An 18,306-nucleotide genomic window follows, 5' to 3' on the forward strand; every position below is an offset into this window, starting at 1 on the left:
GGGAGTACTATATATAACAATTCTAAATACCTTCTTCATTATCTAATCAATTATTAAAATTTGTAACTGTTATATATTGTTTTAAAAATTTATTTCTTTTATGGCCAACAGACACACAGGAAAGTGTTCAACATCACTCAGCAGCAGGGAAATACAGGTCAAAACCACAGTGAGATGTTATCTCACACCAGTCAGAATGGTTAAAATTAATAAGTCGGGAAACAAGTGTTGGCGAGGATGCAGAGAAAGAGGAACTCTCCTACACTGTTGGTGGGAACACAGTCTGTGCAACTACTCTGGAAAACAGTCTGGAAGTTCCTCAAAAGGATGAAAATAGAGCTACCCTATGACCAAGCAATTGCACTACTGGGTATTTACCCTAAGGATACAAATGTAGTGATCCGAAGGGGCACATGCACCCAAATGTTTGTATTAGCAATGTCCACAATAACCAAACTATGGAAAGAACCTAGATGTTCATCAACAGATGTATGGATAAAGAAGATGTGATATATGCAAATAATGGAATACTATGCAACCATCAAAAAATAAAAACAAAAAATGAAATATTGTCATTTGCCAATTACATGGATGGAACTAGAGGGTATTATGCTAAGTGAAATAAGGCAATCAGAGAAAGGCAATTATCATATGGTCTCTCTGATACAAGGAATTTGAGAGGCAGAACAGGGATGGGGGAAGGGAGAGAAAAATGAAACAAGACAGGACTGGGGAGAGCAACAAACCATAAAAGACTCTTAATCTCAGGAAACAAACAAATAAGAGTTGCTAGAGGGGAGGTGGGGAGGGATAGGGTGGCTGGTGATGGACATTAGGTAGGGTATGTGCTATGGTGAGTGCTGTGAACTGTGTAAGACTGACAATTCACAGACCTGTACCCCTGAAACAAATAATACATTATATCTTAATAAATTTAAAAATAAAAATTAAATAAAAATTTAAAAATATATTTATTTTAGAGAGAAAGAGACAGCACAAGTGGGAGGTGCAGAAAGAGAAGGAGAGTGAATCTCAGGTAGACTCCATGTTGAGTCCCAAGCCCAACCTGGGGCTCCATCTCATGACCCTGATATCACAACTTGAACCAAAACCAAGAATCAGGTGCTTATGTGACTGTGTCATCTAGGTGCCACTATAATTGCTATGTTTTTAAAAATGTTCCGAGCTCATATTGACATATTTTAGGTTAAATATAATGATGTAAAATCATTCTTAACATGGACATAAAAAATAATTTTGGATTGCTGTTGTCCTCAAATTCTAATAAAAGAAATATTAATTTGTTTTACCAATAATATTTTTTAAACAATAATTTGTTTTACCAGAAACTATCTTTCTCCTATTTCTTATTAATATCAATAACATGTGTGGTTATGTTCACAGATTGTTTTATGACTCAGGAGGGGAACCAAAAGTTTTATAAGTTTTAGTTTTTCTGAAATTTTCAAAGGACTTAAAGTGATTGTTCCACAATATCCTGATAATCAAATTAGAATTTAAGCCATAGTTGTTGGTAAAAAAGTACAAAATGACACAAAATAATTTATCTTTGTTTTCTAATCTTGATAATTTTATTCCTATATTTTGTAAAGAAACATTCTGCTACCTTTAGAAAACTATGCAGTAATTTTATTATTAACAGAAATATATTTAAACTATTATAAATCAAGGTTAATGATCATAAATTTTTTCTCATTATACTTCTTAAAATTACTATTTATGGAAGAATCAAGAACTTCAGATTCTAATGGTTTTCTTAATTGAATATAATCTAGCATATCTAAGTAACTTAGAATTTCCATTATCTGTGATAGGTGTTAGAAGAGGTAATTTACATACACCCAACACAAGTCACTAAAAAAAGAAGCTACGCTTTTCTTTGTTTAAGATTTTATTTTATTTGAGGGAGAGAGAATGCATAAACAGAGGGAACAACGAAGGGAGAGGGAGAAGCAGGCCTCCCTCTAAGCAATGAGCCAGACTCAGGGCTGGATTCCAGGACCCTGGGATCATGATCTGAGCCCAAGGCAGATATTTAACTAACTGAACCACCCAGAGACCCCTACACTTTTCAGTCAGAGAGAAATTGTCATAAAATTTACATATTTTAGTAGAGGGCAAGTTACCAGTTGTTTTGAAAGCTTTTGGGTTTTTTTTTTCCTCCCAAGTATTTAGCTAGTCCAATCATTAAAAAATGTCAGTTAAGACAATCACAGATGTTGTATGGCTTTGTTATATTAGTGATAACATTAGTTTTTATTCAAATCATTAATAAATCAGACAAATTGTACATAGAAATCCAGTCTATAACATGGTCAAATAGTGTACTTTTGCATTTATGCAAATAAAAATATATTTAAAAAGGAAAAAAAAACAGATAAATATAAAGAAGAATTAAAGAGCTAGAAAACAATTTATGATAAAAAATTTTATTTAATGGTAAAATTTTGAGTTTACTTCATTACATATACATAGGAATTAGTGTCATAGTATTTTAAATATTTAGCTTTATATTTTTAACAACTTAAAAAATTTAGAATTGGACAACAGTCCATAAAATGAGCATTGTATGCTGCTCATGTTCCATTCACAACATGAGCCATTCCAGTTATTGGAGTATTTATGGGAGGTTATTGTTAGTTTTTTCTTGGACATCTAAAATTTTAATGTGCTTGCTTAGAAAAAGAAAGGTTACCTCTCCAAGTGAATAAAAAAGTGGTGGAATTTCTTAAAGTTTAACAGTTGTTATACTTAGTGGTTATTGCACACTCTAAACAATAAAGAGATATTCAGAAGATGTGAGCACTGGCTCAGAGAATCTTCTAAGTTTAGAAATCAAAAAGAGTTTCAAAATATAATTGTCAAATAGCATGTTAACAAATATGTTTTTTATATTCAATTAGATTTTATCTCATAAATTTGTAGTCCAATATCATCAGTATTGTTATTGATTATTTATTTAAAATATTATTATTATTATTTTACTCACACTGTAATTTTACTAACAGCAGTGATTATACTACTAACAATATTGTTTTGCAGCACTTAAATAGGAGAGATAAACCTATTTAAGTAAAATAATATATTTATTAACGTGTTTTTTTCTTTCAAAATATGTTTCTGTATAACTAAATTTAAAAAGCTCAGATGAAATAGCTTGTAGATAGATTTTAGAGTCAACCTTTGACACTTATATCAATGTAGGCAAGTATATGTCAAAATATCGGACAATAGATTTTATAATATGGTAACAAAATAAGAAATACTATTTTGCTATAGGAAACATATGTAATACAAATTTGATTAGTTGCACTAAACTATACATTTATTATATTTCATTTGTTAAATGTATTTCCCTTGTCTTCAGAAGTTCTGTGTTATTTAAAGACAATAATTTCCAACTATAGTACCAAAAAAAGAAAGGAAAAAAAACACACAAAAAATGTGGCACAACATACAAGCACTGACTTTTCAAAAATTTTTCAGAGACTATGCCTATGTACTAGCCAAGTAAAATGTTTTAAAAATAGATAAAAATGGGAAGATTGCCTCATTCATTGATTGACTTCCCATAAAACCATCTAATTCCGCTGATTTTTCTATTCTTTTGAACAGACTACCTATTGAGATTTGTTATTTGCTCTAGACTAGACCTGATGAACAGGAGCTTTCAGTGAGATTACAGCTGACAAGACCTTGGAGACAAGCTCTTCAGGGGTCCAGATTGAACTTGTGTCTTGCTCTTACACCTGGCATAATAGCCTGAAGAAGTCTTTTGATGCCACTGCAGCAGCAATTGCAGCAACAGCATTAGTGGCATTGTCCCAGTGGGTAGAAATGCATCAGACAACCATTATGAGAAAAACAGGAATGAAGAAGGAGTCTAAGAATGCAAGTGGAATGGCATGATAGTAGTTACTCAATTTAACTTTGGAGAGCAACACACAAGCCACTTTTTGCTTCAGAACTTTCTGTTTTGTCAGTTTCAACTTTTTATTCATTGGTGTTATTGTTTGAAATTTTTTCTAAAATAAATAATATAAAATTCAATTTTTGTAGAAAATTTATTACACATGTACCCATTCATATACATGTTTTAGAAGTGGTTATTTAGTAGAATTTGAAAACTCCATGCTTTTTCAATGCCAACTTATGTTTTCAGTTTTTCCTTTCTTGTGTGTGTGTGATCAAAGCAATTTCAATAAATTTGTATTTATGTATTTGCTTTAAAATTGATGTGTGCACAGATACTTTGGTTAACCTTAATTTCCTAAAAATGCTTTAAATACTATATTCAGAGTAAAATGACCTATATTCTTGAATCTTTACTAGTTTTTGTATTTTTGTGATTCACCTACAATTCACAACTTTTGTAAGTAAATTTTTTTTTTAATATTTTACTGTAAAGTCTGAACACTTGAAAGTTGAGACAAAGACAATGCACAGTTTGGGGCGTTTGAGTGACTCAGGCAGTTAAGCATCTGACTCTTGATTTCAGCTTGGGTTGTGACTCATGGGTCATGGGATTGAGCCCTGTGTGGAACCCAAAATGAGTACCATGTCTGCTTGAGGATCTTACTCTCCCTCTGCCCCCTACCCCTGTATGCCACACACACTCTCTCTCTAAAATAAATAAATAAATCTTTTTAAAAAAAGGTTAATGCAGAGTTTACAGAAGAAAAAAAATTGAATATTTTGCATTAAGGGCACTTGTGGGTTCAAATAAAATCTAAATATTCTAATTACTCTAAACAGAGTTAGGAAATAGCCTGAAACCTTCTACATCATTTTGTAATGTTTTAGGAAGAATTTTATATCCCATGTGTTTATTGTCTTATCCTTCTGATGTCAGCTTGGATTGGATGGAGGAAACGATTCATGAATTTTAAGTAGGTCATAATATGCTACCTAGATTACATCTCACAAAACTCTTTCTTATGTCAGAAGGGTAAGTCAGTTCTGTTTCAGTATACATTTACTAGTGATACCAAAATCTATTGCATAATTCATATTCCTTGCCCAATAGCTTTTAGAACTTCATTGTATACAATTTAGCAATATATCATATAATATTCATGAATTGTTTCCTGATTGCTTTGGTAAATGTACAACTAGGCACTTAGGAAATAATATTTTACGTGTGTGTGTGTGTGTGTGTGTGTGTGCATGTAACTGTACCAAATATTGCAAAACCTTTAGTAGACTTTTAAATATTTATGATGCATTTAAATTAATTGAAGAATATGTCTTAGAATGGCATCCTAGGTTTTTTATTAAATGAAAATGAAGGAAATATGGTTACAAATGTTTGTTTTTGTGTGCTTTTTAAAAAAACTTAATTTAATATCAAATGGAATTTTATCAAACCAAACTATTTTGGCAATGGATGTAAGAAGTTAAAAACTGCAATAAATCTTGAAGTTACTGAACTAAGCATATAAGTGATAAAACTATCTTGCAAATTAATGTATTTCAGAATTTTACATTTTGTATTATGTAATGTCCATATTACATGCCAATGGAGCTCTATATCATTATCTTAGTAAAAATTATGAATGTTCATTCCAAAGAGAGTAATGAAGTATGTCAGTTTGGGTTAACATAGATTTTGCCAGACTTTTTGGCAAATGAATTACAAGCAAACTTTCTATTTTAAACTTTTTTTTTTCATTTCAGATTTACAAATAACTCTATTGGAATTAAATTGGGTTCTACGGAATAGAAATATCATCAAAATAAATTGAATAAAAAACAAACTTCACTGTAATAGATAGAAAATATTATGGAAACTATAAGAGCTATGCTTCAAGACAAAAAGAAGGGAATCGTACTTAGGGGGCGCCAGGGTGTCAGTGGGTTAATGCCTCTGCCTTCAGCTCATGTCATGATCCCGGGATCCTGGGATTAAGCCCCCCATAGGGCTCTCTGCTCAGCAGGGAGCCTGCTTCCCTTCCTTTCTCTCTGCCTGCCTCTCTGCCTACTTGTGATCTCTGTCTGTCAAATAAATAAATAAAATCTTAAAAAAACAACAACAACAACATGGGAATCTTACTTAGGTATATTTTAAGTATCTTTATGTTGCAATGCTTTCTCCTGTGTCTTTTAATTAAAAATCTAGGGAAAGAATTCAAATTAGTCACATAAAAATAAAGTGTTCTCAAAAAAGATGTTCTGCCTCTTGATAGTCTACCAGACATAAATATACTCCTCTACTTCAGTTTCACTTACAACTCTTATATTTTGGGGATTAATGTGTATACATTTCTAAAAGGCAGCATCAGGCATTGTTAATTTCAGAACCAGAATCCATAATCTGGTGAATATATTACTGCTTGCTTTATAAAATCATGAGTTTTATTTCTGTATGACTTTTTGTAGACATGTATAATTGCCAGAAACATATTTGGGGGCAAAAAAGGTGTGGTATAATAAACAAAAAAAAAACAACATGTTGTGATATTATCTTGTATGTTGTGGTAGTTCACTATATATATTTCTGCATATATATATATATATATATATATATATATACACACACACATATACATACACACACATATACATATATACATATGTATATATATTTTTAATGATTAATGATTAACTTTAGGGAACTAAGTTTTATATTTGTTGTGGACGAAAATAGGTTTTGGTTGTAAATGAATTATTTGTCAAAGGCATAAAGGAATAAAACTAGTCTAAGCTACAAATACAAATAACTACTAATGTAACTACTACTGTAATATAAAGATTAAAGACTGTTCATTGTATTTGGTGTAATAAATTACTTATGATTATAAATATCTATGTTATTCCAGAATGAAAAAATAATAGTAGAGAGAAACATTGTTCATTTGTAGATAAGGATATACAGGTAGATGTTTTATAAAAATGATTCATCTTAACATGAGATATGTTAGAGAGTTTACTAGATTGAAGACCAGAATTAGCCAAAACAGTTCCTATTACTGACACCAGTTGATCTTGATTTTTAAGAATCAGAAGCCAGGGGCGCCTGCGTGGCTCAGTGGGTTAAGCCACTGCCTTCGGCTCGGGTCATGATCACAGGGTCCTGGGATTGAGCCCCCCATCGGGCTCTCTGCTCAGCAGGGAGCCTGCTTCCCTTCCTCTCTCTGCCTGCCTTTCTGCCTACTTGTGATCTCTCTCTGTCAAATAAATAAATAAAATCTTAAAAAAAAAAAAAAGAATCAGAAGCCAGATCAAATGCCAAAAGAGTACTTGTTCAAAAAGCCACTTAACTCTGAATGTAGTCAGTTAAGTACATTTTGTATTATACCCCAAAATTTCTTATGATGAGTCTAAAAGTCAGAATAATAAATAATTTGCCCACATCACATAACTAAAAATTGTATAATGTCTAAATCCATGGCTTTCAGCTACTAGTCATACTCTTTCCAAAAAAACAACATGCACCAGTATAAAGCACAAATGCCAGTGTTCTCTTTGAAAAGAAACCTGGGTAATATTTCCTATAACACCACAGAATTTAAACATAAAAAATAATAGTAAAGAAAAAATAATAATAAAGTAGTAACTGATTTTCACAAACTTCATTCGACCAAAGTAAAAAACTATAGAAGATGTCTTCATGCAGATCAGAAAAGGAAGGTGTACTTAATAAAGGGGTATTTGACAAAGATATTGTCAACATTGATTGCCTATAAAGTCCTTTACATAGAATAATAGTTATTGTTAAGTATAATCTCATGAGATGATGATAATGATGACCATTTTTTTTCATTTTCCAGATTTAAAAAATGAGTCATATGGAATCACTTGTACATAAAAGATAGAGGAATCATATTTCAAAACCAACTTCTGATGGCAGCAAAACTAGGGCTTTTATTATTATTTATAACTCATTTTTATTATATTAAACATAATATCAATCTTTGATGACCTGTAAGTAATTATTTATGTAAAGAAATTTAGATTGTGTCTTGTCTTTAGAATTATGGTAACTCCTGAATATTTTCTAGTGCTTTTATGTAGGCATTAATATAGAAATGTAAAATGTGCTACACTACAGTTAACAGTGATTTGATCATAGGATCCACAGGAAATGAGTATAAGTATAGAAATGAGAAGAGAATTTTCAACCCTAGGCTCATTGGCCACTATTTTTATGCTGCTTGACTTCTCTGTTCTATATAAGTTACATACAATTTATTATTCCTTCCTCTAAACTCACAGCTAGGATTTGAAGCATGCTTTAGAATACTAAATGGATATCATGTTTTCCCTCACTTGTAACAACCATTTCTAAGTCATTTCTCTGATAGTTTGAGAAAAGTATTACATTGCATTGAGATTTTCAGCTTAAGAACTATTTCTGACAAGTCAAGTGGCTATTCACTTAAATTCAACAAAGAGCTGTCTCCTGATTCTAGAGTGTAAACTAGCACATCATGATGAATATAACTTTTTGTTTCTCCCAACATTTATTTTAGGTAACCCTTAAAAATAAGATGTTTTAATGATGTCAAGAAGTACAAAGATATCAATCACTTAGTGTTCCTGTGTAATGCTATTTGTAACAACCAATGCACAACTTAACAAAGAAATTCTTCTGTTGTGGAAGCCAAGAGGTTCAATAACACTCTTTTGCCTAGGTCTGACAAGGACATTATTCTTTAAGGATATACTTATGTTCTTAATCATTTCAAATATATGCAGTGCTAGAGCTTATTCCAGAATGAACATGTGTATGAATATGAAATTTAATACAAATTCAGCTGGAGTGAAGTCCGGATTGTGTTATAACATTTCTATCAAAGACTTGTATATTATAAAACATCTCTGGTCTACTTAATCTAACTGATTATGTTTTATCAATAGATACTCAGCATCTCCAAGTAATTGAATTCTTGATGCAGATATGGAAGTATACTTAGATATTTATTGAAGAACTCTTACCATTATCTTATCTGATCCTAAAATATAGTGAAAGAAATAAATGAATAGAAAAATAATCAGTGGGTAGAAAAATAATCAATGATTGAACAAATAAATAAAAGAATGAAATGTAGAGTACCACTGATTTATACTGAACATTTTTCATCCAGCCTATTTCTACATGACTCTGATAAATGTAAAGAGTTATGAATGATGACTTAAATCCTTCTTAAAATGATTAAATAGCAAATTGTGTATTTATAAACTAATTTTACTACACTAAAGGTATATAAATACTGTCATATAATCCTTCATTAATAATCAGAAATAGTTTCAAAGAACTTTTCAATATACTCTTATTTTTCTTTTCAAAATGGCTGTGTGCATTTAGGTTTTAATTACAAAATTCTTAGATGACATATCAATTATATACTAGTATTTTCAGTATACATGTTATTAAGTTTATTTTTCCCAGAAAACAGATTTGCTTTTAACTCAGACAGGTTTAAAGAACAAATGTAGGGGTGCCTACTTGCCTCAGTTGATGGAGCATGCAACTCTTGATCTTGGGGTCCTGAGTTCAAACCCCACATTGGTTGTAGAGATTAAATAAATTTATAAATCTTAAAAAAGAAAAAATAAATCTAAAGGAGAACTATCACTATACGAATCTTATTTACTTCAAGTGAATTATCAGATTTTAATAATAATTTTCTGAGAATAAAAGTTTTAAAAAGAGCAACATTGACTATCAATATCAGTAAAAACTGATAGTATAAGCAGAAAAATATTGAAAGGTTTTAGATGTTTTTTTATTTTCAACACATGCCAGATTCTAATAGGGTTATTATTTCTAGATTGGGGAAAAAAAATGTTTTCAGAGAGAATAAAATTTGAAAAACTGTTTAGTCCAATTGCATAGATATAGTCACCCCTAACTTTAACCAGATACATAAACATAGACAGCTTGCTTCACTTTTCTAACCTCCAGTTCCTTTTTCATGTATAATTGGGCATGATACTCACCTTAAAAAATGATGATTGAATTTAATAATGTGTTTAAAGTACCTAGCATAAAGCCTGGGATATTGTAAGCTCTCATGAAGTGTTAATAACTGTGAGAGTAGAGTAAAATTGTTTTCTCCCTAATTAGGGTCATAGGGTCTTTTCATCAAAGATACATTTGATTTTTAAAAAGTTGAGCTATTTTTCTGTAGTGTATCAACAGATTCATGCTGACAACTATAAATAAAACATTCACAGGATGATTTATCCCCAAGAAAATCATTAAAACCATCTTTTAAGATCACATCATATTGATTTTTGTGGGTAAAATTTATAGTTGGCTCAAGGGAAATATAAAATATTTTAATTCAGGCAAAAATGTTAAAACTAAAATCAGCAGGTATCTTTTTTTTTTTAATTACATTTTTTTTATAAACATGTATTTTTATCCCCAGGGGTACAGGTCTGTGAATCACCAGGTTTACACACTTCATAGCACTCACCAAAGCACATACCCTCCCCAATGTCCATAATCCCACCCCCTTCTCCCAAACCCCCTCCCCCCAGAAACCCTCAGTTTGTTTTGTGAGATTAAGAGTCACTTATGGTTTGTCTCCCTCCCAATCCCATCTTGTTTCATTGATTCTTCTCCTACCCACTTAAGCACCCATGTTGCATCACCACTTCCTCATATCAGGGAGATCATATGATAGTTGTCTTTCTCTGCTTGACTTATTTCGCTAAGCATGATACGCTCTCGTTCCATCCATGTTGTCGCAAATGGCAAGATTTCATTTCTTTTGATGGCTGCATAGTATTCCATTGGGTATATATACCACATCTTCTGGATCCATTCATCTGTTGATGGACATCTAGGTTCTTTCCATAGTTTGGCTATTGTGGACATTGCTGCTATAAACATTCAGGTGCACGTGCCCCTTTGAATCACTATGTTTGTATCTTTAGGGTAAATACCCAATAGTGCAATTGCTGGGTCATAGGGCAGTTCTATTTTCAACATTTTGAGGAACCTCCATGCTGTTTTCCAGAGTGGCTGCACCAGCTTGCATTCCCACCAACAGTGTAGGAGGGTTCCCCTTTCTCCGCATCCTCACCAGCATCTGTCATTTCCTGACTTGTTGATTTTAGCCATTCTGACTGGTGTGAGGTGATTCCTATCAAAGTACCATCCATCTTTTTCAAAGAAATGGAACAAATAATTCTAAAATTTATATGGAACCAGAAAAGACCTCGAATAGCCAAAGGGATATTGAAAAAGAAAGCCAACGTTGGTGGCATCACAATTCTGGACTTCAAGCTCTATTACAAAGCTGTCATCATCAAGACAGCATGGTACTGGCACAAAAACAGACACATAGATCAACGGAACAGAATAGAGAGCCCAGAAATAGACCCTCAACTCTACAGTCAACTAATCTTCAACAAAGCAGGGAAGAATGTCCAATGGAAAAAAGACAGCCTCTTCAATAAATGGTGCTGGGAAAATTGGACAGCCACATGCAGAAAAATGAAATTGGACCATTTCCTTACACCACACACAAAAATAGACTCAAAATGGATGAAGGACCTCAATGTGCGAAAGGAATCCATCAAAATCCTTGAGGAGAACACAGGCAGCAACCTCTTCGACCTCAGCCGCAGCAACATCTTCCTAGGAACAACACCAAAGGCAAGGGAAGCAAGGGCAAAAATGAACTATTGGGATTTCATCAAGATCAAAAGCTTTTGCACAGCAAAGGAAACAGTTAACAAAATCAAAAGACAACTGACAGAATAGGAGAAGATATTTGCAAACGACATATCAGATAAAGGACTAGTGTCCAGAATCTATAAAGAACTTAGCAAACTCAACACCCAAAGAACAAATAATCCAATCAAGAAATGGGCAGAGGACATGAACAGACATTTCTGCAAAGAAGACATCCAGATGGCCAACAGACACATGAAAAAGTGCTCCATATCTCTCGGCATCAGGGAAATACAAATCAGCATGTATCTTTAGTCCTACAAATAAAATATCCTTTATGATACTTTTTAATACTGCATATGCTATGACCACTGCATTTATTAGGTAATAGTTTAATATGTTCTCATAGTTGGACTGTAAGCGTATAGACAGGTGAGTTTCCTACTAGTGCTGGATACTTCCTAGATGATTGTAAGTCATCTCAAAAAGAGATTTATGCTGTCTTGGAAACTTCATCTAGAAAACCAGGTCAATGGCTTAGAGAGAGGTTTTAGATTCTTAGGCCAAAATTTAACAAAGACAATTATCTCTATCGCAGTTTATCTAATGAAGTAAAATAGGAAACAGCTTGTAGACCAGTAAATATATATTACTTTCTTTGTCTGTTTCCACTTTGGTTACTCATTTTTTAATTCTGGTGGAGTTTCTTTAAGAACTCCTATCTTCCCTTGGCTGTGCTGCAAAGCAAATAGGAAAGGCCGTCTAGGTTTGGGTTAATATATGACAGAAGGGGAGTGTAACTCAGACCAGCAGGAGAGTGGCAGCAATGATCCACTAAAAACACTTTGTACCTCAAAAGATAAGTTTAATTTCTGTGAGAAATACTAAATGAATATGGGAATTCTGCAGCTCTTCTACTAGTTTCACAAAGACTCCGCATGTCCTATTTTATTATAAGTCTATTATCAGTGGATCTCCCAGGTCATATAACCACAGGTCTATGGCAGATTACAATACTCCATACAGCCTGGACTTTTTCTAAGGACCTCTCCTGCTCTGGGTCTAGATTGCAACTAGCAGCCTCATTACTGGGATGGAGCAAAGCAATATTATCTAGAGCAGTATATGACGATTCTAAGATAAATGAGTTACCAAGGGCTTCAACTCTCACTGAATTGTAGGGATCAAGTTGTCACAACTTATTATCATAGAGGGGTGTTCCCACATATGTCAGATCATTAAATCTTTAAAATCTTTAAAAGTTTTAAGATCTTTAATACAACAAGTATCTGAATGTTCATATATATGTCTGTCCCACCCTCTTGCCAGCCTGTCTTCTAAAATATATAGAGCAACCACCAGGTCAATTGACATGATATTGTCAGTTAACCAGTGTGATGTTCTGAAGGATATAACAATCAATCAATAAATAAATTCCCCATAGACTATAATGTAACAGAGAACAGAAGAGTTAATATAACATCAGGCAGCAGAATAAATATGCACTGCTGTTTTTCAATGGTTCTTGTTTTTGTCTAAATACACTTTGCTACTAAATAGTTTTAATTAAAAATATATTCAATATTTTAATATCATCATATTAGTCCTTTATTTTTCATAATTTTCTCCTTTACCTTTTGAATTTTATTTATATTTTTAACTCCTCTATTGCCCATTATTTTTAAATGTATTCAATAATCAACAAACTCCTCCATAACACACATTCTGAATAATGAAAATGTCAGAATTCTTATTATAACTCTTATGTTCCCAGCCCTTCCAGCATTTTAGTTGGTTATTTTTTTTACTGAGATCTGATGATCATAATAGACCTAAAAGACCGCTTCTCTAAAAGAAAGTCAAATAACATACATTAGTCACTTAGTTCAAGTGACTAAAAAGCTGTACTGGGAATACAAACAAATAACATTTAATTCAGTATTCCAGACTAAAAACTATAGCATGTCTCCAGTACAATATGGATTCCAGAGTGCCATTTTCATCAAAATATCATTTAAAGTTTATTTTAAGTATTAAGTTATGACTTTTTTAGCATGAGTAGCCCTACAAACAAAACAGGCAAGATAATCAAAACACTGTGTTAAATATTGAGTCATAGACATAACCACATAATACCAGGTCCTATTTAATTTTTTTTTAAAGTAGTGATCCTCTGCCATGATAAAATACAGAGGGTATGGAAGAAAAAGAAGATAAATTAACAGGATAGGTAGACTCTCTGGAGGGAAACCAATTTACTTCTTAATGTAGCAAACGAGAGGAAATTACCTAGGAATATATAGGATTCCTGAATACATAGATTTATAAACATTATAAATTGAATATTAATATTTTTAAAATATGACTATATTTAATGTAAAGATGTATAATGCAAAGATGTATAAATATAGCAAGATGATACAAAACATAGACGGGAATTGATTCTACAGAAAAAACTATTTATTTATTTGATAGAGATCAAATGTAGGCAGAGAGGCAGGAAGCGGGGTGGAGAAGCAGACTTTCTGCTAAGTAGAGAGCCTGATGCAGGGCTCTATCCCAGGACCCTGAGATCATGACCTGAACTGAAGGCAGAGGCTCAACACACTGAGTCATCTAGATGCCCCTATTCTACAGCAAAAACACTTTAAAAATACATCATCAATATGGAAATTGTGAGGTATATCTTAAAATTAAACTTTGGTATATGTTTTTCAAACTTCAATCATAAGTGATAATAATAATAGAACTCTCAATTTCCTTTTGCTTGATTAAACTTATTGTATTACTTAAGAAAAAATAAAATACATTTTTTCAATCACTTCCCTTAAGTTTTGATGCAAAAGTCAATCTCATGTTCTCTTATTTTTTTAATTTATATAAGTTTGAAAAGAAAAAGTTTTGAAAAGAATTATGTACAAAACCATCTCATGAATATCTAACTCACACATTTAGTATAATGAATTCTTAATAGAAACAAAACTTAAAACTAACTAAATTGGTAAGAATGATTTAAAAGATATTTGTTGAATTATATTTCTAAAGTATTCAATGCACATTCTCTTAATTAGTGAATTTTTAAAAATAATATATGAAAAGTTAATGCTTTCAGATATTGTGTTTCCTGGCAACTGCAGACCATGAAAATGCACTATTGTGCTAATCCATTTTAGTTTCATCTGCCTAATTAGTCAAAGAAAAGGTAAAAGTTAGATAGCAGTCTTGGGAATACTGAGAATTCAATGCCTGGAAAATTTATAAACAGAGCAGGTAGGAGGAAGTGGCAACCATATAATATATCTTCATTACCAGTTCTCATAAATCAGAATTTTAGAGCTAAGGAGCCATAGATATCATTTAATCCACTGTCTTATTATAAAGATAATAATGTGGCATCCTAAAAGGTTAAATAACATGCCCAAGGGCCCTCAATTATTAGGTGCAATGCTTCACTTCCATTACTGACTTCTTTTGCAATGTTCTTTTCCATGATAGCATACTACCCATTTATCAATTATTTTGAAATTACTTTTAATCAAATTATTGGCAACAGCTGTCAATTTATCAGATTTAGGTTAAAACAAGGTATATACCCAAGGGGCAATTTAAGACTTTTTTGTCACTATTTCTTACCATGATATATTAGATAGGAAAATATTTAAAATGAGAAAATTAACTAATAATAATACATTTGAAAATGTTCGAAAAAATTGAGTACCGATGTTCAAGATTTAATAGCAAGGCCTATGGACAGTTTATTATGTAGGACCAGTTTAGAAGATACACACTAATACATAAATTTTATAAACTGGAAAAAGTGAAGATGTATTTTTCCTTCCCAGTATGTGGTAGGTTGGCAAGTTCTTACTCCTTTTATAATTATGCATGGTCATGTGACTTCTTTGGCCAAAGAAATATATGTAACTGTCAAGTGTGATGATTCTAGGAAAAAGCTGTATAAGCTGGAAAATTATTCACATGTGATACCCCTGATGTTTGATTCTGTCACCTTGTTGAGTCTCATTAAAATCCAAATATATCAAAGCCCTCAGACACTCACTAATGAATGTAAACAAGAAATGAACCTAACTGGTTGAAAATGCTGAAATTTGGGGATTTCTTGATTCTGTAATATAAATTAACCTGTCTTGACTGAACAGTACCTGTTCATAAAAATGTATGAAATAAGTTAACAAGTACCTAAGCCAAAACTAAGCTTAAAAACCTCAAAAATGGTATTTTAAGCATCACTTCTTTGTAATCCACTTCCAACACCATTTAACACTCAAACATTGAGTTAATTTCTAGTGTTAGAAGGATGAGTAATGATGTAATCACCACTCTCAAAATACATATTATTTAGTAGGAAAAAAGAAATACAAAATTGTTTTAAAAATTGATATAGACAATTTTTAGAGTAACATATAGCTTTCTAAAGAACAAGATCACATAAATGCATTTACTGACATAAATAAGACAGGCACTGAAAAAATCTTTACTATAGCACCAAGAACCATAAGATACCTGGAAATAAACCTAACCAAAGAGGTAAAGGATCTATACTTGAGGAACTACAGAACACTCATGAAAGAAATTGAAGAAGACACAAAAAGATGGAAGACCATTCCATGCTCTTGGATCAGAAGAATAAACATTGTTAAAATGTCTATACTGCTTAGAGAAATCTATACTTTTAATGTCATTCGGATCAAAATTCCACTGGTATTCTTCAAAGAGCTGGAGCAAATAATCCAAAAATTTGTATGGAATCAGAAGAGACCCCGAATTGCTAAGGAAATGTTGAAAAACAAAAATAAAACTGGGGCATCACGTTACCTGATTTCAAGCTTTATTACAAAGCTGTGATCACCAAGACAGCATGGTACTGGCATAAAAACAGACACATAGACCAGTGGAACAGAGTAGAGAGCCCAGATATGGACCCTCAACTCTATGGGCAAATAATCTTTGACAAAGCAGGAAAAAATATACAATGGAAAAAAGACAGTCTCTTCAATAAAAATCTGTTACTTTTAGTTTTGGATGCAGCATGTAAGGAATTCTGAAGTCATCAGTCTGTCTTGAAAAGAAGTAAAAAAGCAAAAAAAACAAGAGCAAAAACTGAACAAATTGAAAATCAACAACTCTTTTTGGGTTTATCAGAAAATTGGGTTTATCAGAAAATTGAGATTATAAGACAAATTTCTGCCACCCAAATTAAAAGACAAACAGGTGGATGCAGAGAATCACAACTTAGCATAGTAGAGACCCACAAGAAACTCCCACAGGAAACACTACTGGCATACTTTCAACCAAAAATTTAAGGGACACTAAAAATTAAAGAATAGAAATAAGCTTAAAAAGTTTAAAGACAGATATGGCAGGAATGTTGAAATTATCAGACCAGCAATTTAAAATAATTATAGTAAATATGCTAAAGTTTTCTAGTGAAAAAAACTACACATGTAAGAACAGATGAGTAATGTAAGCAGAAATGTGGAAATTTTGAGAAGAATAAATGAGAAATGCCAGAAATCCAAACCTTATATTAGAAATGAAGAATGCCTTTCATGGGCTCTTTAGTAGACTTATATGGCTGATAAAAAATATCTGAGCTTGATATGTCAATAGAAATTTTATTTATTTATTTATTTTTAAATATTTTATTTATTTATTTAACAGACAGAGATCACAAGTAGGCAGAGAGGCAGGAAGAGAGAAAGGAGGAAGCAGGCTCCCCGCTGAGCAGAGAGCCCAATGTGGGGCTCGATCCCAGGACCCTGGGATCATGACCTGAGCCGAAGGCAGAGGCTTTAACCCACTGAGCCACCCAGGTGCCCCTGTCAATAGAAATTTTAAAACTGAAAAGCAACCGGAAAAAATACTGGAAAAAAAATAAACTAAAACAGAATATCCAAAAATTGTGTGATTACTCCAAAAAGTGTGACATATTGGGTAATGGAGATACTAGAAAGAGAAGATGAAGAGAAAGGAACAGACTGAATTTCTGTCAAATTAAAGTCAGACAGGAGATGACAGATCCAGGAAGCTCAGCAGCTTAAAAGGCAAAAAACTATACCTAGGATTATCGTATTAAACTACAGAAAATCAAAGATAAAACTAAATCTTGAAATAAAAAATAACCATTTAATCATACTTAGTATATCAAGCACAATATTCTGGTAGAGGGATGTCTGAATTGTAAAGATAGAAAAAAATACTGTAATACAAAAAGCAATGTGGAAGATAACATTTGAGGTCATCAGAACAGTAAAGGTAGAGTTGTGTTGCCAAGAAAACATGGTGAATGTGAACATACTTGCCTGTTTTTGCTGAATCTTGAAGGTCACAGTGGAAGGAAAAGTTTAGGGGAGATGGGAAGAGAACTCAGGTGTTTCTGATGCTTTTTAGAAAAGACAAGTGTGGTAAATTGAAAAGTGAGGAGAGGATGAAGTGCCACTAAGAGGATATAATATGGGTAGGAACATGTTTATATTTGCATTTTAAAAAGAATACTCTGATGACAATAAAGAGGGTGATGTGAATGGAAAAAACATTGAAAATAGGAAAATCTCTTAGGAGTCTATTTGTGCTTTTTGTCAAATTGAAATGGATATATGAGTATGTGGCATAAAAAGCCACATGAATAATAGACC

Source organism: Mustela lutreola, chromosome 1 (genome assembly GCF_030435805.1).
Source record: "Mustela lutreola isolate mMusLut2 chromosome 1, mMusLut2.pri, whole genome shotgun sequence".
In the NCBI taxonomy this organism is placed as follows: Eukaryota; Metazoa; Chordata; class Mammalia; order Carnivora; family Mustelidae; genus Mustela; species Mustela lutreola.